At 37.2% G+C, this 23479-nt stretch overlaps 1 long non-coding RNA gene across 1 annotated transcript in view; it reads left to right on the top strand.

Annotated features, from left to right (window-relative positions):
- Positions 1-23479, top strand: part of LOC141276898 (uncharacterized) — a 115050-nt gene that overhangs the window by 38042 nt on the left and 53529 nt on the right. Inside the window, exons 2-3 of the long non-coding RNA XR_012327222.1 lie at positions 13597-13729; positions 17838-17939. This is a non-coding gene — a long non-coding RNA (uncharacterized lncRNA). The remainder of the gene's footprint in view (positions 1-13596; positions 13730-17837; positions 17940-23479) is intronic.

Raw genomic sequence — 23479 nt, 5'->3', positions numbered from 1 at the left:
TTGTCTTTTTTCTTTATGTATTTCTTTGTTTTATCTCCCTATTTAGAATATCAGATCCATGATGGCAAGGCTCTTCTGTGTTTTGTTCATCACTTTAATACAATCCCTACAACTGTGTTAATCTAATGTAGGTGCTCAATAAAAAATTGCTCTATGAATGAACGAGGAATCAAGAGATTTGGATTCTAGTTTTCCTTACAACTAAGTAGCTGAGAGACCTTAGGATTATCATTTAACCTCTTGAAGGATTAGTTTCTTCACCTTTAAAATGATGGAGTAGACTAGATGGCTAATGTTTCTTGCAGCACTAATAGTCACTGATGGCATGCATGTTTCATGGGTTTGTATGAAAACCAACCAATGTTTTTACAAGAAACTTCACTTATGTAACAGACTGGACTTGATCAATCTTTTTTTGTTTTCCTGAAACTTTGATCCAAGTTGAAATTATTTATGTTGTTAATTATCAGTGCATTAATGTCTACTTTTTATTCCTGATTAAACAAAGTTATTTTGGTCTGATAAATCCAGTTTTGGTTATTTACATACCCAAATAACGTAAAATGAAAGATTATCACAACTTACACTGAGGGTTCTTTTAAAAACTTTTTAAAGTGAATGTTTTAAATGGTGAATTTCTAGAAAATTGTAAATACAGATAGATCTATTTGATGAAGGAAAGAGAACGTTGAGAGATATTTAGTCGTTTCCAAATTTTGTAGTGTTATCGACATCTTGAATGAGTGGACATTAGAAGAATCTTCATTTATCTCTTTTTGTATTCTGTATTGTGAATGTAAAGTTAATATTAAACTAAACTCTTTTGAGTGGATTTGTTAACTGATCATAACTTCACCATGTAGTCGGGTGATCGAATCCATAATTGTGGAAAGGTACTGCTGGTAAAGAACATTTAGGTTCCTTTTGCCCCTCATGAGGATGCTTTAATTTTTTTTTTTTACATCTTTATTAGAGTATAATTGCTTTACAATGGTGTGTTAGTTTCTGCTTTATAACAAAGTGAATCAGTTATACATATATATATGTTCCCATATCTCTTCCCTTTTGCATCTCCCTCTCTCCCACCCTCCCTATCCCACCCCTCCAGGCGGTCACAAAGCACCGAGCTGATCTCCCTGTGCTATGCGGCTGCTTCCCACTAGCTATCTACCTTACGTTTGGTAGTGTATATATGTCCACGCCTCTCTCTCGCTTTGTCACAGCTCACCCTTCCCCCTCCCCATATCCTCAAGTCCATTCTCTAGTAGGTCTGTGTCTTTATCCCCGTCTTACCCCTAGGTTCTTCATGACATTTTTTTTTCTTAAATTCCATATATATGTGTTAGCATACGGTATTTGTCTTTCTCTTTCTGACTTACTTCACTCTGTATGACAGACTCTAGGTCTATCCACCTCATTACAAATAGGATGCTTTAATTTTTAATTGTCCATGTGTTTCTTTCTCATCAGTGCCTAAGTGTGGTATATAATATTTTAATAAGACCAATATGTAGAATTCCAAATACATTTCATTTCAAATACAAACACCTAAATGTAGTAATAGGAAGGTATTTAATTTCACATTTATTATACTGAAAATACTTTTAAAGTTTTCGATTTTGCTATTGTAATCTCAAATAGGAATGTGAAAAATGAATAATCACTAGGGGATAAATAATGCTACAATATTCATGTTTAAAGAATACTGTTATTTTCATATCTAAAAGCTATGTCTTTTGTTTAGTTGAATTTACTTGCTAATTAAATCTCAAATGCTATTTAAGCATCGTTTGCAAATTTCTAACTTCTGGGCAAATGTATAGAAAATGTGATCTTATAAAACTTGGAAAACATTTATGTTAAGCATTTTTATTGACATGTCTTCCCTATAGACCATTAGAAAGTAAAGTTAGTCAAAACTGAAGTTCTGAAGAGGAAAAATGAAACTAATAAACTCTACTGACGTTCCACTTCCTAAGAATTTCAGCATACAATTTGCCCATACAAGTTCCATTAAAGTTAATGGGAGTCGTGTGACTAATTCTCTCTGTAGGGTACTAAAAATGTACCCTGCAGTATTAAAAAGTCTGAACCTAATTTTTACTTTCTCTTACTCTTGATTATGTTACACTAAAGATAGATACTTACATATGTTACACTAAAGATAGATACTTACATTATCACACACATATATAGTAATATTTGTATAAAGATTTGAAAATAATCTATTTGAGGGAGAGGCGGAATTTATATGGGTCAGAGAAGAATTTTAATTAGTGTTGCAAATATGAGTACTGCTTTCATTATAATGATAAAACAAGCATAAGTATCAGTAATTTACCCTCTAGCAATACAAATGAGAACTTAAACCTCAATGAATTCAATAAATGAAACATTTTCAGAACACTTACTTAAAATCAGGTCTACTTTTTAATCAGTCATGTTTTAAGTGAATGCTTATTAATAGAGCATTAATAAAACATGCTTATGGAATGAGATTTCAAGAAAGCAGTGAAATGAACAAAAGACAAAGAAAATGAAAAGATCTAGTGGATAATTTTTAACTTTTTAAAAACAATTTAGTTTTACTTACATATTTATTTCAAATTAAAGAGTAGATTTTAAATCTTTTTTTCCAGTTACATGTGAAGATAAAACACTACAGATAATATTGCCTATGAATTCATGACCCTTTTACACTGCCCAAGTTCCCTCTGCTTTGACATTTAAACTAAAATATTAATCTCATTTTTTCCTTTAAATAATTTCTGCCTGACTTCTGTCACTACCTAGGGGAGGGAAGTTATAAGGTTTTACTTTTAAAGAATGCACAAAGAAAAAGAAAACTACATACATGAATAAATATCCCACCATCCATTTTTCACTGAAATCAGCAGCTGTGCTGCAAAAAAGGGACATGCACAAGATATTTCCTAAGCACAAAGGAAACTGGGAAAAAGGCAGGCGGTATTGCAGAACAATAAATAAAGCAGCACACTCCCCAAGGGTCCAGAATTTGGTTTAGATAACCTTCCGAATTCTTACCCAACACCAACATAAACTGCAATTAGGATTGATCTTTTTATGTTCTACATTTATCTTCTTCTCTGGATTTTTATTTTAAGATTCTCTGTATCTAAATTACACAGAATCTCATGAGTGTGGGTAGGTCTGGGGAGAATAATTACTATTACAAGTAAATTCACAGTTTCCAATTTATCGAACTTGTGGTCAGATACTTAGCTATTGAACTTCATCAGATTTCTAGAGGACTTCCAGCTCAAGATCCCATTACTTAGAATTACCTTTGAAGCTTGTAACCTTTTCAGTTTTGTGCTGCAGCTTGCCTCCCTGATCTGTAGGCTTCCACTGAAAAGCTGTAAGCAGCCAAACTTCGAAGAGCTCTTTGGACCCGTTGGACTCCGGCTTTCCTGGCTCATCTGTGGCATTGACTTCAAGGCGACAGAGGCAGAAGACTGTTTTTGTTTGGTTTTTTTGTTTATTTTTTGTTTTGTATTTTTGCAGTACGCGGCCCTCTCACTGTTGCGCCCTCTCCCGTTGCGGAGCACAGGCTCCGGGCGCGCAGGCTCAGTGACCATGGCTCACAGGCCCAGCTGCTCCTCGGCATGTGGGATCTTTCCGGGCCGGGGCACGAACCCGTGTACCCTGTATCGGCAGGCGGACTCTCAACCACTGCGCCACCAGGGAAGCCCCAGAAGATTTTTTAACCTTCATTATTTATAAGTTTACTCTTGAAAGTGAATGAAAAAGTTAAATGTGGCTTCTTGGAGGTGTGCTTGGCAGTCTGGGCTATAGATTAGCTAACCAAGCCACGTGACTCTCATAAGGTTTAGCACAGTTCCGACCTGAATTGTTCTGATCCTTGGGCTATCTTGATAAAGCACCACTCTTTTTCCCCTTTTAAAGACACAATAGGGCGTTCCTTGGATTAAAAATAATTTTCCTATACAAATACCTGATTTTTTTAATTTCAAAATGAATGAAAATCATGTTTAAGATTTTAGAGTGCCCTTTGAGATACTAGAAATACCCTAGGATGCTGGGATGATTTGTCACTACTTAAAAAAAAAAAAAAAAAAAGTGATACTCAGCAGGATGAGTTGAGAGGACTGCAGCTCAGACTCTGAATTAAGTACAAGGTACCAAGAATATGCAGTGGCCTGAAATGTTACACCAAAGAGCGTGTGTGTTGACGTTTAACAGAAGGACAAATCCTTTCTCATTATGAAGGACAGTGTGTCTACTGTGAGTTTGGGTCTGATACTCTTCTTTTCATCACTTGAATTCTGTGGCTCCACTTCTATTTCTCACTCTGATGCATATCCACATGGGCCCGTGTTGGTTCAGGATTATTTGGTCCTTCTTTTGTATCAGGCTGGAAAAGTGCTCTTCTTTTTCTCCCATAGCACCCCAATTCTACTGAAATTATTATTATTTTTGTTTTGCGGTACGTGGGCCTCTCGCTGTTGTGGCCTCTCCCATTGCGGAGCACAGGCTCCAGACGTGCAGGCCCAGCGGCCTTGGCTCATGGGCCCAACCGCTCCGCGGCATGTGGGATCTTCTCAGACCGGAGCACGAACCCGTGTCCCCTGTATCGGCAGGCGGACTCTCAACCACTGCGCCACCAGGGAAGCCCCTGAAATTATTTTTCTTAGGAGCCTGTCTCTTTCCTTAAAATGTAAGTACCCTAAGGATAGGGACCATGTTTTGCCAATGTTTACAGCCTGTCTCCTAATGGGTGCTCAAACATTACTTAGTGGAATAGCATGGCATGCACGCTTCCAAAAGTTCTCAGTCTTTCGACCTGCAATTGCTACACATTGAATTTTTTAATAGAGAGACTTCTATCAAGGATATTTCTTTCAGTTTAGCTATTTCTGCCCCAATTTGCTATTCCATCTTTCTGTACTAGGTTTAAAGGTGAGGCTCTGCCCCCATGACATGAGAGTGTGCTCTGCGAAAGCCTTCTGCAAAACATGTCCTCCAAGACGCTTGCCGATGCTGACCATCTCTGGATTCTCCTACCTTTGTGCATGTTCCAAATATGTTATGGGAGTAGAAGCCAGAGACCCTGGCACAAAGGGCTCCCTTTACAGCCTTCCTTGTGGCAGGGACGGCTAGGTCTGCATTACCATGTGTTATGTGATGATTCACTTCACCCCAATTTGCCCTTTGGGAACTGCTGTGAAAACTTCTTTTGTACAGTAAATCATGACAGCATTTGGCCTTCATTTGGGGGTGAATGCATGGTTTATATATTAAAGCCATTTCTTTTTTCCCTTTAGAAATACCATGTGGCATCAATTTGTTTGTAAGCACAAATCAAATGGCAGTTTGGGATACTCCAGATGATCCAGAATACGCTGTATTAAGTTTTTAAAGGTGATCAGAGCAGCAAAAACCTAGCATCGAACATAAATGTTAGAGACGACTTGAATCCCCAAGAATACATTCATATACCCACAGAGCTTCTCAGATGCTTAGAGAAAATCTGTCCTGAAACTTTCAAATTAGGGCGTTAATAATATAGGTCACAAGTTAATATACTATTTAGAAATATACATTTTCCACGCACGTGTGTGTGCGTGTGTGTATGTGGGGGTGGTGCGTGTGTGTGTATCTGCCGGCTGAACTCTGTTTGTTCCACCCAGTCAGCAGAATTTTATACTATTGATCTTCAGCCACAGGTGAGACTAGGATATAGCACAAGAAGCATCGTCATTTTCATAGCTTCAACTTTTGAAATGTGTCAGATATGGACAAATATGGTAATTCCCTGAGTAACAGCTCACTGCTCTACCTCTAGCCCCAGGGAATAATCCAGGCTCTGTGCTATGGGTTTCCAAATTCATCCAACCAGCCATACTTGTGGCTCTTGTGGTTGGTCTGTGGCCTGAAGCTTAACTTGCCCAGCAGTTCTGTTTCCCAAAATAAGCTCAGGAAGTTTGTGACCATGTTTGATTTGTTCCAAAGGGGCTGCCATATATTTAATGAGGTTGTGAACATACACTAAGATTTGTATATGGCTCATCAAATAAAATACATCTTCAACCCTCTTTTCACTTCAGTACGTGGTTTGGAGTGGGCTGTTTTACAAGCACATGTGTTTATCATATGGCTTTATTTGGGGACAAACATCACTTCTTATATTTAGGATACAATTTCTGAGTAGCTGAACGCTGCTTCATTCCTCCCTACTAGAGAAAAAACATTAAGCTGGATAGTCCTTTCCCCTTACTTTTGGCAGATTTCTTTGGATGCGGAGGTGTTTTATTTAATTCAAATGTGCCCTTCTTTCATGGTAGGGGAAGAAAAAAACCCTGTGGCTTAAAGTCCCTTTTCACCCAGAAAAGCGTATAATGAATGTTTTCCTGTGTGCAAACAGGAATAGGGAACCTCTTATCAATTACATGCATTGATGAGAGCAATGTGTTCCACTGGTTTGTGTGCCAGATTAGGAGCTAGGAGACCTTAATCTCCCTCTGCTGCTCAACCTTTCTAGGACATTAGGCAAGTCATTTACCTTTTAGGTCACTGGCTTTTATTTTTCTACAAAATATCTGTCCCTCGTACAATAAAAGGAGGAATTGTGACTAATACTGATAATTGCTATAAAATGCATTTTGCTTTTCTGAGTCTCTATGATAACATATAGAGCAACAGAGGTGGTCTTTTACTAAATGAAACTTGGCAAGTGGTTAAATGACTCACCCAGTATCTTCCGGTTTACTATATAATGTAATAAACCACATTCTATGAATAAACCAAATAGATAAAGTGTCTTTCATTTGATGGTTCAGACCCAATCCAATAAAGCAGAATATTCCATGGAGTTTATTTCCTGTAATTGCAGGAGATAAAATTGATTTCCCCACTTTTTTCCTCATTTTTAATTTTTCTCCCAGCTTTTGCTACTGTTACTGATTGTGAAAGAAGACTAGAAATAGAATTTGTCATGAAATTTAAAACTTCACAAGCCTCATGGTGATTTTTTTGAAAAAAAATGTTAAGTTGGTAGTCTGTATGAAATTCTGATGTGGACTCCTTCCTTAGAACTTTACAAGGAAAGAAGAAATGTGTGAAATGGAAATTGTACCATCTTGTCTTGAAGCAGAAGACTCATCTGGAAGCTCCTGGCATTCCTCAATAAAATTCAAATGATATTGAAAAGTTAATGTGGTCCCTTTGGCTTCTCCTTGGTCTGGGTCAAGGATTCAGCCAGTGCAGCCACTGCGCTTAGGGGGTAGGGAGAAGGATTTGGCTGGCGCTGCTGGTGAGTTGGGCAGGTAATTTACATGAGCAAGTAAGTGTGCTGAGGATAATGAGAGCCAGGTACTATCCTTGAAACTTTTCTGTAAAACTGTATGTATTTCAAAATAAAAAGTAGAATAAATTAGTTAATGTGGTTAAGGATCTTAGTTTTACCAGAAGAACAGCTTACTTTATATTTATCTCATGTAGAACATTATATATATACATATATAATATATGTACATACATATATATGCTCTATATTTTCTTTTTCTTTTTTTTTTTTTTTGTGGTACGCAGGCCTCTCACTGCTGTGGCCTCTCCCGTTGCGGAGCACAGGTTCTGGACGCGCAGGCTCAGCGGCCATGGCTCACGGGCCCAGCCGCTCCTCGGCATGTGGGATTCTCCCGGACTGGGGCACGAACCCGTGTTCCCTGCATCGGCAGGCAGACTCTCAACCACTGCGCCACCAGGGAAGCCTCTATATTTTCTTTATGTTTTTCATGTATGCATACCTTTATGGGTATATTCTCATTGTTCCAGTTACTCTAAGATTCTGATACATTTCAGAGCAAAAGAATATACTTAACAAAGCAGTTCAGCAAGACAATAAAAAGGAAGACTTTTGGATGTGTAAAAGATTTATTCAAGTCTTAACAGGTATAATATATTGATCTAAATGAACCATCAGGATGGATTTGAGTACTAAATTAGGATTAAGTGAAAAGAGAAATATATTCGTTTGTTCTGATTTTTGAAATATCACTCAATTAAAACTTTCTCTAATGAAAATGAGTGCATTACGTAAGTCTGCTTAAGAGAAAGTCTGATTTGTTTCCTGGCTATTAATGAATGCTTTATGTGACTATTTACTCTTCTATGAAATAAAAAGAGATGTTCCCACAGCAACCGCAACCGTAGACGTTGATATTTTTCTCATTTTTCTGACAGAGGATTTAATGCGCACCTTATACTCCTCTTTTAAGTGATCAGAAACAGACTTTGGAAATTTTTTAGGGAAAATATTTCCGTTCACATTTTCCCCTCAAGTTAATTTCATCTACTCAGAAACTCAAAGTACTGCATCTAAGCTAATTTTCCTTCTTAAAATTCGATTTTAAATAAATGAAGCGGTACCTAAAGTGTTTCTGACGTAACTCATGACACATGATGCTCTTCACTTGGCCACAAAAACATAGTAAGGTCCCTGTGGTGAGGTGACACACTTTTTGAGCAGATGTACCCTGTACAAGCTAATTTAAAATAAGGTATTGCTGCTATTGGCTTGAAGGTTCTATTTTGAAAAGGAGGAAGGAAGTTCTATTTTTTTAAAAAAAAATAGGTAGAATGGGGCTTCCCTGGTGGCGCAGTGGTTGAGAGTCCGCCTGCCGATGCAGGGGATATGGGTTCGTGCCCCGGTCCGGGAAGATGCCACATGCCGAGGAGCGGCTGGGCCCGTGAGCCATGGCCGCTGAGCCTGCGCGTCCGGAGCCTGTGCTCCGCAACGGGAGAGGCCACAACAGTGAGAGGCCCACGTACCGCAAAAAAAAAAAAAAAAAACAAAAACAAAAAAAAACAGCACAATGTATTTTGTGAGATGTAAGCTCTGAGCTGGAGTACTGCATGAGCACTGTACTTAGTAGTCGGCAAAGACGCTACTGTTCTGCAAAACAGATAAAACCGTTTTTCATATGGAAGTTGAAAGAGTTTTTAAGATACAGTGTTTAAAGGATTGTTTGTCTCTTGACAAATTAATGAAATGGTGAAAGCGGTGTTAGCATGAGGTATCCACTCCAAAATCTTCACCTTAGCATGGCATTGTGTGCAAAAACAGCTCTTAAGGCAAAAGTACCTTTTGAAAACCCACTCTTCCCATTCCAAGCTCATCTTCAATGACAATGTGGTTACTACAAAATAAAGGACTGTTATCTTCTCTTCATTCAGACCTGGGCAGCCGCTGAATGCCCAGCCCCATAGCTCATCAATGTCTACAGTATTTACTGAATTCAATGGGGAGGAAGGTGACAGGAGTGGCATAAAGCTAATTGGAAACAAATTTTATCAAACTACCCAGAAGTATATATTTTAATCTGAAGACCAAGTGAATTCTTCAGTTTGAATGTCAGACTAATTTATTTGTGTTTTTATAGTTCAAATAAAATATAAGGGAATATCGCTGTTCCCCTTACTACATACTTACTTTGTCCTTTCTAAAATCTTACTATGGCTACCATCAAAAGTCTACAAATAACAAATGTTGGAGAGGATGTGAAGAAAAGGAAATCCTCTTACAAATGTTCGTGGGAATGTGAATTGGAACAGCCACTCTGGAGACCAGTATGGAATTTCCTCAAAAAACTAAGAATGGGACTATTATATGACCCAGCAATTCCACTCCTGGGTATATATCCTGAGAAAAATGACAACACAAATTTGAAAAGATACATGCACCTCGATGTTCATAACAGCACTGTTTACAATAACCAAGGTATGAAAGCAACCCAAGTGTCTATCAACAGAAGAATGGATAAAGATGTGATATACAATAGAATGTTACTCAGCCATAAAAGAAAGAATGAAATTCTTCCACTTGCAGCAATGTGGATGGACCTAGAGATTATTATATCTAGTGAAATAAGTCAGACAAAGACAAATATTGTGTGATATCACGTATGTGGAATTTAAAAAATATACATGCAAAACAGAAACAGACTCACAGATATAGAACATAAATAGTGGTTTATTTTCACCAGTGAGGAGAGGGAAGAGGGGAGGGGCAAGATAGGGGTATGGGATTAAGAGACACAAACTGCTATATATAAAATAGATAAGCAACAAAGATATATTGTACAGCAGAGGGAATTATAGTATTACCTTGTGATAACTTTTAATGGAATATAATCTGTAAAATACTGAATCACTATGCTGTACACCTGAAACTAATGTGATATTGTAAATCAACTATACTTTAATAAAAAATCTCTTCAGGCACAAAAAATAAAATCTTTTTTTTTTTTTTTGGCCACGCCATGCAGCATGTGGGACCTTAGTTCCCCGACCAGGGATCGAGCCCCCACCCCCTGCACTGGAAGTGTGGAGTCTTAACCACTGGACTGCCAGGGAAGTCCCCCCAAATAAAATCTTAATTACAAGATTTTTGGGTTCAGAATTATTAGAAAATTTCTTCTTCAAGGTGGTCTCTCTATAGTAGTTCTATGTGAAAAAAGGCATATGTATGTATAATTAGATACAGATCTATCTATATATGCATATATAAAACAATTATCAATTGTAATACTCTGTAATGCAAATAAAAATATGACCATTTTATTATGAAATATTCTAATAGCAAGGAGTGATCTAATGATCTCTCCTCTAATGATCTCTCCCCTAAATGCACTCCCATATACTATTTTGTCAACAGATTGACTATTGTTCCTATATACAAGACTCTTATTTTGCAGGTATTTTTAAATGTAACTCAAGGGACTTTTTGTAGACAAAAATATTTCACGCAGGGTCTTCATAAACCTATTCTTCAGACTCCCTCAAGGGATGTAGGTTGTGCTATCATTTTGGGTCACTAGAATCCCTAGTGAGATCAGGCAGCGGCCTGATTCTTGTAGAAAATTCCACCCTTGAGAGATCACCTACTTAGGAATTTCTGGAGGAAATCCCATAGGATTTCTCTTAGGTTAGATTTCCTTACACAAAACCTGGTCCTCCAGTGGAGAACTTGACAGGGAGGCTAGCACTTCTAGTCTGAAGAATGGGAATGGGTGAGAAGGAAAGGGGTGGCAATTTTCTTCATGGACAGTGATTTCTGCTGCCTTAACTCGGTGCCAAAGAGCCACGCAGATATTCAACGAGGTTGTGAACAATAGCAGAGGTCCTATATTTAAGAGAATCCCACAATGCTGGCTCTGAGAAGCAGCTGAGAAGCAGGCGGCTCTCTCAGTCAACACTCTAAGTATGTAAGCCAGGTTGATGTAAAAAGATAAAATCCCCAAGGTCACACCAGCCCAGATGGTGTACTGCAAAATGATATAAGGGCAACTGGAAAGCCAGTCTCTTCCCTTGATGAACCTGTATGCAACTAATGTCTCAAGGCATTAAAAACTAAGCAAGCAGGTCATAGTTATAGGCAACAATGGAAAAACTGCTTTAAAGAAAGGTGGTGAATGTGGGAGTTAGGCGTGTGGTCAAGTAGGTATTAGGAAAGCTGCAGAGCTGCTATTGGACATTTATCATGCACATTAACATATGAATTAAATTGAGAATGCTCTTTTAATTTGTCCTGCATTTCCCAAACTTCTTTCACCACATAACCTATTCTTTTTATATAAAGGGAAACACCCAGGAAAACCATAATATATTAGGGAACCCTAATATAAAACCATACAAACAATAGCTATATATCAAGTACTAGGTGAATCCGTAAAGCTGGAAGGGACACAGAGTAAGAGAATGATTAAAAATGGCCTAAATTCCAATTTGTTGATTATATACTGTGTGTCATGCACAGTGGATATTTTTATACATAATAAGAAAGATATATTGAGTACTTACTGTACGTCAGGCACTGTTACAAGCAATTTACATTCATTATTTGATTCAATATGTATTCATCCCTATGAGGTGTAGGCCATTAATATTCCCACATTATGCACAAGAAAGTGAGGCTTAAAGAAGATAAATGACACGTCCTTAGTAAGAAGGTAGCAACCTGATTCCATCGTATCAGCCGTATTTACAACTAACCATGACACAAGGTGTTAAGACCAATACTAATATTATGAACAAAGACCAAAAAAGTAAAGTTCTTCATTTAAATGATGGAAGGGTTGTGTCACAGAAAAGATATTGGTGGATGGTCACAGAGTTAACAGCTATAATTGTACATGACCTGCAGGAAGATGGGGAAAGGGTAACAAAAATACCACCATTTCTTCTGGAGACAGTTCACAGGAGAATTTGGGAAAGTTGCTTTCTTATTCATTTGAGAAGGTTGTTATTATTCTTCAACTTGTAAGACAAACAAAACTGGAATAAACAGATATTGTTGTTGTTTTCTGAAAAAAAAGACTATATTCAAAATAAGTATCACCTGACCATGTCAAAATGATTGCACGCTGTTTTCAAATGTTGGCTCCTAATACAAAGATTGTAAGGATTCAGTCCATTGGATGAGATGTTGTTTTTAGAAATGATCTGCCTTCTCTGTTCATTCATATCCAAGTCGAGAAAGAGGAAATTATTCTGGAATCTTTTTTCTCATTATGGTCTTGATGTGAAATTCATTTCGTGGTTACTGAGCATCTTGAAGATACAGTGGATGGTTGCAACTACATATTCCTCTCTGGCGATTTTACTACAACTGCTCAAATAACAAATGATAAAATGTTTTAGATTGCATGTTATTTATTTTACTTGTCTTAATGTGAATTTACTTAGAGTTTTCAGCAGAAATTGTGTTGTAGAATGTAAAAATAGTATTCTAAAATTCTATAAAATGTGAATAACTCAGAAATAAAAAATCTATAAAAATTCATAAACATGGCTTGAATGTATAATAATAAAAATACATAAAAGATGATTTTTATAATATCTTTCTCCTCTATTTAATCTTCTCTGCCCCCACAAAATAGCATACCTTGAGGTAGACAGAAATAAATTAACTATGTTTAGGTTATCATTTTAAAGAGGCCAGGACCTAGTAGAAAATAATATTTGAACAGGAAATAGAATTGTGACTTCCAGATTTCCATTTTAAGGCCTTAGAGGCTAGGAGGTAACTGTAATTAATGATTAGAATAACAATCATAAATCAAATCCATTCCAAAGAGAAGTTGATTTTTTTCTGACTTAGGCAGGCTTTCTTCCAAAGTTTGAAAGGTTTTTAAAAGTTACTTTACCTGGAAAAATATTTTTATTAGATGGCAACAATTTTACTCATACTCTCTATAGATTTCCATATCGAAATTGTGATTCTTCTTAAAGCAGAATTTAAAACATATACTTTAGGACATTATTTGCATTTTTATTGATATATGAACATCTCCAGAATAGTTTATTTCAGGCCTGTCTAGCATTAGTTTGGGTCTAGAAAGGAGGGGCAAGATAGATGACATGCTCCAGGTAAATCTAGTCCTGAAAATATAGATCCTGAAATACTTTGCACTAGTTTTCAGTTAAAACACTGCAGTACACGGTCTTGGATAAATATATGCATTTTCCAGCTCATGGTAAACTAATTGCTCCTAGTACATAAAATGTAACAATATTAGCAGTTCTCTTATAATGTGTTGACTTAAATTTCTGCAGAAAAGAAGATGCTGGCTGGCTAGCAATATTGCGTTGGAACACCCTGGAGTATGCAGATCGTCCTGGCATAGTCTCTAGCGGCAGACTACCCAGCCCTCACCTTATCCTCAGCTGTTCAACACAAAAAGTGAAGGTGTGTCTTTCCGATTTACAGATGACCCCAGACTGAGAGACACAGAGATAAAGACGGGAGAGAGAGAGAGAGAGAGAGAGAGAGAGAGAGCGAGCACAAGAGAATGTCGTTGGAAGACCGAATTAGAACTAAAGCATATCACAGCTGTTTTCTGGGTTAAATATAAAAGCTTGAGTGGAAGCTTGAGAAGGGAGTGTACATTGAAAGGCTGTAGGAAATTTACATAGAAGAACATCACGGTAAAAATGAATGAGGGTTTTTTTGTTGGCAGCAAACTCAATAAACCAACAATAAAATGAGGGGATCCAGTTGCTTGCTTTTTCTGCTGTTAATGTTTTGTTTGTTAATGTTACTGTTGTTAATATTAACAGGGGAAGCATGCCAAAAGAAAAGAAAATGATCATGTCTTGGGAAAACACATTTGGTGCGTGGTCTGTGGTTCTTGTCAGCAGAGGTTTATAGCAAGAAGTACACACTGGGGCATATCAAGGAGAGATTGCTGCCATGGGGGAGGGTTCTAGAAGCAATACTCTACCGGTTTAAAAATGTGAGACACTTGTTTAAAAAAGCAAAGACTGAGGATATAACAGCTGTCTTCAAATATCTGAAAAATTCTTTCTAGAGAAGAGATTAGGCACATTGCTTATAGTGCTTTAAAAAAGCAATAGGAATAATATGCAAGAGTTGTAGAGAGGGACGTTTTGACAACCCCCTGGGAAGTTTTTTCCCCTAATTATCATTGCCATGTATCAATGGAAGAGTTTGTCTTACAAGGAGGATATAAGTTTTGCGTTACTAGAAATATTCTACATACCTTTACAATTTTGCTTCATTTTTTAAAAATACAGAACTCCTTTCTAAGATGATGTAGTTTGAAAGTAGAGAGTCTCATATAACATGACTGAAATAGGCCTAAAGAGAGGCATGCTATGGTGTTGCTCTGCTTTTCGTTATCTGGATATAACGACAGTATTGAGAGGAGAGGAAAGATGCAACAGTCTAGTCTCAGGGAGGTTCTGGCAGGATGCAATGCCTGAAGTGGGATTCCTTGCTTTGGTTACATAAAATAAGACGTATTAAACCTTAATCATCCGGGAGGCTGCACCTGTCGTCATGTACTAGGGAACATTGTGTATCTTCACTCTCCAGGTAGAACTTTCTGTTGTAAGTATCTGACATGGAAACTCTCTCAAGTATTATTATTGGCTGTATTTCTTAAATTTATTTTTGTTCTATTGTATAAAGTCTGTGCTCTTACTTTTAGTGAAAAAGCAATTTTCTGTGGTTCTCAGGAATACCTTATAATACAGCATTCCAAGGCCACTGTTGTCATTGGATTTTCATACTGTTTGATTATTGCGTCTTCCTTTACTTCATATTAGCTTGATGACTATATTCTGATTCTTTAAAGCAATGTAAATCTAAGCAGTAAATGCAATGTGTTGTCTTACTGGATTCCCTGTACATTAGGTTGAATAACCCTAGGAATTTTGTTGCAATCGTGTCAAGCCTAATGATGACCTATTCAGCCCTTGTGAACATCATTCAATTACTCATTTCAGCATTGATTTTTCTCATGTTTTTCTTCATGGCATTTAAATGGCTCTCACATCTTTTCTTTTACTGATGCAGAATGCTATATAATGGCAGAGATGCTTTGCTTCCCGATTCATAATGCTACACTCTGCTTCAAATTCTTTTGGAAACAAATTGGGGTATCAATACATAAATAATGCTATACTTCTTTTTAATTGAAATTGCTGCCTTCAGAGAAATGGTATATCAAAAGAATTTTTACTGAAAAATATTTTGAATGACCTTGTACAATAGAAAAAGATTACCAATGCTCTATATCAAGAATAAAATTTACCCCAACTTTTCTATAGAAGTATAATGATTAATGGGAAAACAATAAATACACGTAATTTCAAGATCTAACCTTAAAAATAGAAATCATATACCAGTTTCTTAAGAAGAAATTATATTCACACACACTGTGTTTATGAAAGTTGTTTTGGAATAAAAATTCTTTCAACTAAGATCGAATTCATTTACTCACAACAACTACATTTTTTTTTCAACTGAATGTGGCATTATACTCTTCAGTAATCTATTTTGCCTTCACTTAAGTAGAGGCAAATCTAGTTTTTCCCCAGAGCATTACCATTTTTCTCCTACCTCTCTTTAGCACACCTCCATTTTACATGAGATATGCATCTTAATATTTTCTTCTCCATGTTATAAAAACTTCCAGAAATGACATTTAAAAAGTTACACTGGCCCATTTAACCTCACCTCCACCAATTGTAAGAAATTACACAAAGAACTATAGCTGTTACTCTGGAGAAACGTGGAACTTTTAACTCACTGGATTTGGTTTCATAAATACTAATAATACTTTAAAAAACATTATTAGAACATTTAATCCATCTCCTTTGTAGTACACTTTTTCTCCCTTTTTAAACTAGGCTTCATACAGTCTCATTTTTAATGTCTCAGTTGAAGGGGCTTTCATAAGCCCTTAAAAGACATCCTGATTTGAATTACTCTTGCTTAGAAAATTATTTCTGATGTTTAACTTACATTCTCCTTTATTCAATTGTAGCTCTTCAGACTATCTTAGAAAATTAATTTTTCTCATAATTCCCCCTTTAAATCATTCTAGGTAATCTCAATATTTCATCTTTCTTAAGCACACAGTGCTCTTTAAATTTGCAGAATATCTAAAGGTGACTAAGATTTCCTTTAATTTTTCATTTTTGACGAAATGATGCAGATGTTTTCATTTAAGTATTATATTTTAATCTCGTAAAAAGGTAAGAAGAATCCCGTAAGGCTTTAGAATTTGTAAATTTCCCTGTTTATTTGATATTTCCATTTGGTGTCTAAAACACATCTCAGCGTATGGTGCTCCGAATGGAGCAGTGGATCTTCTTCTCTAAGCGTGATCCAAAAATAGAAACCTGGACATCACCCTTTCACCTATGCCTTTCCTCAGCCACCTCACACATTCATTCTAACATAAATCCTGGTGTTTGTAACTGCAAAATGTAATCTGAATTCACCCAGATCTTTTCATCTTGACTGACACCGCTGGTTCAGGCCACCACTATTTCTTGTCTTAATTTTCACAGTAGTCTCCTATCTGGTCTCTTTGTTTCCATTCTCAAACTCTTTCTAACTGATTTTTCACAAAGCAGTTGAGTGAGCTTTTTGTAACCTGTGAGTCAGGTCATGTCACTACCCACGTTAAATCTTTCCAAGACTTCCCCTTTGCACCCAGAATAAAATTGGAATTGCTTGGTTTACCAGCTCATGCCTATTTTTCCAACCTCGTCTAACATCAGATTCACATTCTCCTCCACATACCCCGGCACCCACTCCCCGCCACTCCCTAGTAGTGCACAGTACTCTGCTCCAGCAAAACACTTTCCGTCTAAGACTCTTCTTCTTCTGTTCTTTATGCCTAGAATTCTTTCCCCACAATCTCCACATGGCTGACCTTTTTTCCTTCTTTGGGTCTCAGGTTCTTACTCAGTGAGTCCTTTTCTATCCACCATAACAAAAGTTGACCTCTCTTATTGTCCTATCCTTATTTCATTATAACACCTCTCACAATCTAGAATTACCTTGCGTAATTTCCTTATCTCTTATTTATTTATTATTATTTTTTTTTGCGGTACGCGGGCCTCTCACTGTTGTGGCCTCTCCCGTTGCGGAGCACAGGCTCCAGACGCGCAGGCTCAGCGGCCATGGCTCACAGGCCCAGCCGCTCCGCAGCATGTGGGATCCTCCCAGACCGGGGCACCAACCCCTGTCCCCTGCATCAGCAGGCGGACTCTCAACCACTGCACCACCGGGGAAGCCCTATCTCTTATTTATTTTTACTGCTCTCAGTAGAATATAAGCTTCAGTGCCCAAACCAGCCATTTCTCCAAGGACCCCTGGCTTCTTGTAGTAGGAAATGGTATTTAGAAACCAAGATCTGTGTGCTAGGTGTGCACACGGTTACTGGAGTATCGTTATTCAGAGTCCCTCTCAGTGGCTACAGCCACTGTCTATGTAGATCCATGTATATCATATTTACCTCTCTCTTTGTTATTCACAGCCATGGTCTGTATTCTTCAAAAATGTCAAGATCATCTATGACAAATAATGACTGAGGAAATATTCCAGATTAAAGGAGATTAAAAAGACATCATGTCTAAAGGTAATGTGTCCTCTTAGAATGGATCCTGGATTGGTAAAAGCTTATAGTTTTTATATATGGTTATTTACTTTTTTGCAGACTTGACACGCTTTAAATATGGATTGTGGATTAGATAATAATATTGTATACGTGTTAAATATCTTGATTTTGCATCATGGTTATGCATGAGAATGTCCTAGTTCTCAGGAAATATACACTGAAACATTAGGGATAAAATGTCCCCATGTCTGCAACTTACTCTCAAATGAAATGCACACACATCTCACTCCTCTCTCCTCCCCCTGCATCTCTCATCTATCAATAGAGAGAACTAGAGAAAGAGAATAAATTACTAGCAAATGGGGCAAGTTGTAAATAATTACATCGGAGTAAAGGGTATATGAGAGGTCTTGGTTTTACATCCTTTTCAATAAGTTTCTATAAAAGTAAAAATTTACAAAAAAATTTCAAAATACTCAATATGGTTGCATATTTTTATTTTTTCTATTGACACTGCCTGGAATGATTGAAGTTTGAAACTGCATCTTTTCCCTTTACCAAGTAAAAAGTAAATCAGATAGCTTGAAGTGAATAACAGTACGTGAAACATGCAAAACTGAATTTTTCTCAGAGGACAAATGATAACAAGATTTGTTAATGCCATTTTTTTTTTTTTTTTTTTTTTTTGTGTACGCGGGCCTCTCACTGTTGTGGCCTCTCCCGTTGCGGAGCACAGGTTCCGGACGCGCAGGCTCAGCGGCCATGGCTCACAGGCCCAGCCGCTCCGCGGCATGTGGGATCTTCCCGGACCAGGGCACGAACCGTGTCCCCTGCAACGGCAGGCGGACTCCCAACCACTGCGCCACCAGGGAAGCCCTGTTAATGCCATTTTTTAATAATTAAATGGATTTTGTGATTGCTTTACTCAACCATTAGTAGCTTATCAGGTACAAAACCACCTAGAAGAATACAGATGCTTAGTTTTATTTCTTTTCTTTTACAAAGAGAAAATCTTCTAAACAGCTGAAACATGCCTAAAACAATTTCAAGATGACCCAACTCTCCCCAAGTGACTTCTCAAATTCTTAAGCTATTATCTTTTTGTTAAAACCACTTTTCTAACTTTCTCCCAATTATAACAGCCATATAATTGCTAAGCTAAGATTCCTATAGACTATCTCTGTCAAAGCATCAGGATAGGGAATGATAAACCTCTTAACAAGAACTTAATTCTGATTCTTTTCTGAGATTAATGTATCTTAGCAACCTATGAGACATTTTATCTGCTGATCCCATCATTTTGAGCACTTTGTTGAACCCTTGAATTGACCTTATACCTGTGTTTCCCCTCTTGTTGGTTTTGTTGGTCCAGGTTATATAAAATGAGATTGGCAAACAAAAAGCAGTGTGACCACACATGTCTAAATGTATTTAGCCTTTAACACGACAGTGGATTGTTTATAAACTTATGAACCAGAATGTTTATTTCTATTCTTTGTCTCCTGGGAATTACACATCCAGGAGCTCTGCTCAATGGGTGGCAGGGATGATGAATAAGAGCTTGGTTTTAGCTAAAACAAGGATTTGAGATGAATGAAGGGTCAAAGCTAAACACAGCCCGAGTTGCTCTTGCTGAGGCAGCCTGAGCAGTGAAGCATGCTTTGCAGTCTAACTTTCAAGAGAATGTTCCCGGTTGCATTACGCCAAGATGGGTGACTAATTCTAAGAGCATCCAACTTCTCTAAACAAGTTCAAGTAGTCTGGCATTGAGTGCTAGGAATACTGGCTGATGGGATCAAAGCAGTACTGTCAATGGTATTAAGAAATTGCTTGTGATACAAATAATTTCACTCACGGTTACTTTCTTCCTATTACCTTCTAGATGTTAGCAAGTGTGGGAGTTTTGCTCATTCTGTCTTTCATCCTTTCTTCTCTATCTCTTCTCATTCAAGGTGACCACATCCACTCCTGTGGCCTTAAATAACACCCATCCTCTGGACAGCCTCAGTTTTTTTTCTGTAGCCCAGACCTCTCCAGACTTGAATTCTAGACCCCTATGCAGAAACTTTCTCATAGTTTCCAGGTGGAATATGTAATAGGCATCCAAAACTCAGTATGTCCAAAATGAACTCCTGATTTTAAGTCTTAAAATCTGTGATTCCTTCCACAGATTCCCAGCTTTAATAATGGGTAACTCCATTCTTCCTGTTATCCAGGACAAAGTCATTCTTGATGATTTTCTTTTTCTCACATCCTACATGTAATACCACTGCAAATACAGAGGCATTGCTTTCAAACTATCCGAAAATCAGAGCGCTTTTCATCATCATCATCATTATCGCTCTAGTCTGGATAACATGAAGTCTTGCCTGGATTATTGCAGTAGCTACTCACTGATCTCCCTTATTCTACCCTTGCTCCTACAGTTCACGTTGACCACAGCAGCCAGAGTGAGCCTTTTAAAATATGGGTTAGATCATGTGACTCCTTTGTTCAAGTCCCTCTGATGGTTAATCCATATTTTATCTCATTGCTTAGAAGTCCCTGCCTGCTGTGGTCCCCCGCCTATCTGACCTATCTACTACCCCAACCACAACTCCGTCATTCACTCCACCCTCGTCTCACTTTTTTGCTGTTCCTTAAGCAATGCAAGCATGCTTCTGCTTTGGCACCTTTGAATTTGCTAATCCCACTGCCTGGGATGCAGCAGATTCTCAGCTTCTACATGTTTCTGCCCAGATGGCGGCTTATCAAAGAGTTTTCCCAACCACTCTTATTTAAAGGATCATCACTTCCATCAATTCTTTATTTTCTATTTCTTTTTTATTGAATTTTATTTTTTTATACAGCAGGTTCTTGTTAGTTATCTATTTTATACATATTAGTGTATATATGTCAATCCCAATTTCTCACTTCCATCAATTCTTTTTTTTTTTTTACATCTTTATTGGAGTATAATTGCTTTACAATGGTGTGTTAGTTTCTGCTTTATAACAAAGTGAATCAGTTATACATATACATATGTTCCCATATTTTCTTTTTTTTTGAATTTTATTTTTTTATACAGCAGGTTCTTACTAATTATCTATTTTATACATATTAGTATATATATGTCAATCCCAATCTCCCAATGCATCCCACCCACCCCACCCCCTTTCCTCCCTTGGTGTCCATATGTTTGTTCTGTACGTCTGTGTCTCCATTTCTGCCTTGCAAACCAGTTCATCTGTACCATTTTTCTAGATTCCACATATATGTGTTAATATATGATATTTTTCTCTTTTTTATTAGCTATCATCATTTGTCATTTTTATTTATTTTTTTCTTGCTTTCAATTCCACTCAAATACCTATGAGAACACGCACAGACCTTTGTTTGCTGCTTTCCTCTATACCCTAGGGCAACGTCAGGCATAAGAAGATGCTCATTGAATTAATTTTTCTATGTGGAGGAAGTAGATGTAATAAACTACAAACCTTTGCATATTCTAGGTAATATTCTAGAGTGGGTAATTGAAATAAAGATCTGTAATTATTGAGGAAAATATATGAATTACTTGTTATTTGTGTGGCCTTTTTAAAGCTCATCTGTAAAATGGGGACAGTGATACCTTCTTAAACTACTACAAAGGGTTTCTATGAGCATTAAATGAGATAATCTCTGGGAAGCATTTGGATTCTACCTCATATTATAACATCCAGTCTTTATATGACCATCTTGTGCATGAAAAGTCCTTTGTGCTTCACTGAATTTTAGATGTCTTATTTTGCCTACATTTTTTCGATCAGTAAAAGATGAATTAACATAAATTTGGAAGTTTCCTTTTACGAAAACATCACTATTTGCTTTGTCCTATTAGCATTATTATCAATAACCTAGATGAAAAATTTGAAAGTGTGTTACATGTCATAGAGGCTGAAATCTGGGAGGAAGAGCTAATTCACTGAATTATAAAATTAACGATGAAAGATGTTGATGAACTTGACCATGGACAAAGATAACATGCTGCCCCAAACAGAAGATATCTATACTTTTGACATCATGTTGGTTATTTTACATATGTTATTTTTTTGAGTCTAACAACAAAACTAAACCTCTAGACATTATCATACTCTTATTGAAACACTGAAACTGAGTTTCAGAGAGGTTAAGTAACTTTCTTAAGGTCACAGGGCTAATATATGATGTAGACTGGATGCATACGGGTTATTTTCTAACTTTGATGTTCATTCTTTTTCCATTGTGCTATTAAGATTCACTTTTAAAGTGCAAAAAAAAAATGTCAGATTCAAAATGAGGGTTAAGTAGCAACACAGGTAAAAACTGACATTACCCTTAAGCCATTTGATATGGCTGTCGAAGAACGACTAAACCAAAACTTAGATTATGTTACTTGATTGATGTATCCATAGAGATTGGGGTGATAACCCAGATCTACACTGTGCTGTTCAAAGCATTTCAGAACTTATGGGTGAATCTGGGCATCATACTTTGAAGGTTATAGAAAGACTGAAAATTATTCCAAGGAATGTAATCAGGATCACTAAAATCCTCACAAAACGTCCTGAGAGAAATGGTTGATGGAATTTGGAATGTGTTAACTAGAGTAGGAGGGGGGAAGAGTCAGAAGTTACTGACAGTCATATAGACCAGAAACTTCAATCATTCAATATGGATCCAAAAAATAAAAATATGATTGAGTAGAAGCCAAGTTTCTTAGGTGAAATATACTGCTTCATGTGTTACTGAGTTCTATGCTACTGGAAAAGTTCAGGGGAAAAAAAACCCAGATGATCACAGTAGGGAAGTTTTAAGAGGAATTCAAGTATCAAAGGGAAAATTGAGCTAGATAAACTTTGGGTGTCTTCTGACAGTTGCATCTCATGCTGTTAGAAAAGACTCATTCTGCATCCACTTGTGGGAGGATTTAGGGCCAGCAGTCAGATATCTATCCCATTCTACTTAATAACAATAAATATATACTTAATTAAAATGTTATATGGATCTCAGCTGAGGCCTTCCTGCTCCCCAAGAGCAAGCTAAAATAGACTTGAACCCCAAATTCTATGCGCTGAGAAAATTCTAAATACAATGTAACATGAATTACTGGAGTGGAAGGTGAGTCAGGAGGAGATGTTTGCATTCTTTTTACTTCCAGGTTTCTGAGCTAGCAGAGAATTGAAACTAAGTTTGTTTTTTCCCCCCCAAAAGAAAACAAAAAACACTCCTGCAAACATAAATGAATTTAGTAAGATGTAATAAAATTTAAAGAGAGGCAGGTGGAGAGAGGGCAGAGTTTATACTGCAGCAAAGTAACAAAATTGCACAAAGGGTGTGGCTAATTAAAACCACAAGGTCCTACCAATCACACGGGACTAACTGGCCCTTTAATCCATGTTGGCCCACCCTCATAAAACTCAGTGGCCCTTCTCTCTTCTCCTTCTTCCCCAATCTCATCTCTCCTCCTCATTTCCTACCTCAGAATTGCCCTCAGAAGCTCCAATTTTTTTCCACTCTTGAAGGTCAGCTTTCCCCAGCTCTCAAACTCTCAAGGAGTCCCT

Source organism: Tursiops truncatus, chromosome 17, assembly GCF_011762595.2.
Source record: "Tursiops truncatus isolate mTurTru1 chromosome 17, mTurTru1.mat.Y, whole genome shotgun sequence".
Taxonomy (NCBI): Eukaryota; Metazoa; Chordata; class Mammalia; order Artiodactyla; family Delphinidae; genus Tursiops; species Tursiops truncatus.
Note: the sequence above shows the minus strand (reverse complement) of the source record. Positions and strands in the feature narration are given on the sequence as shown.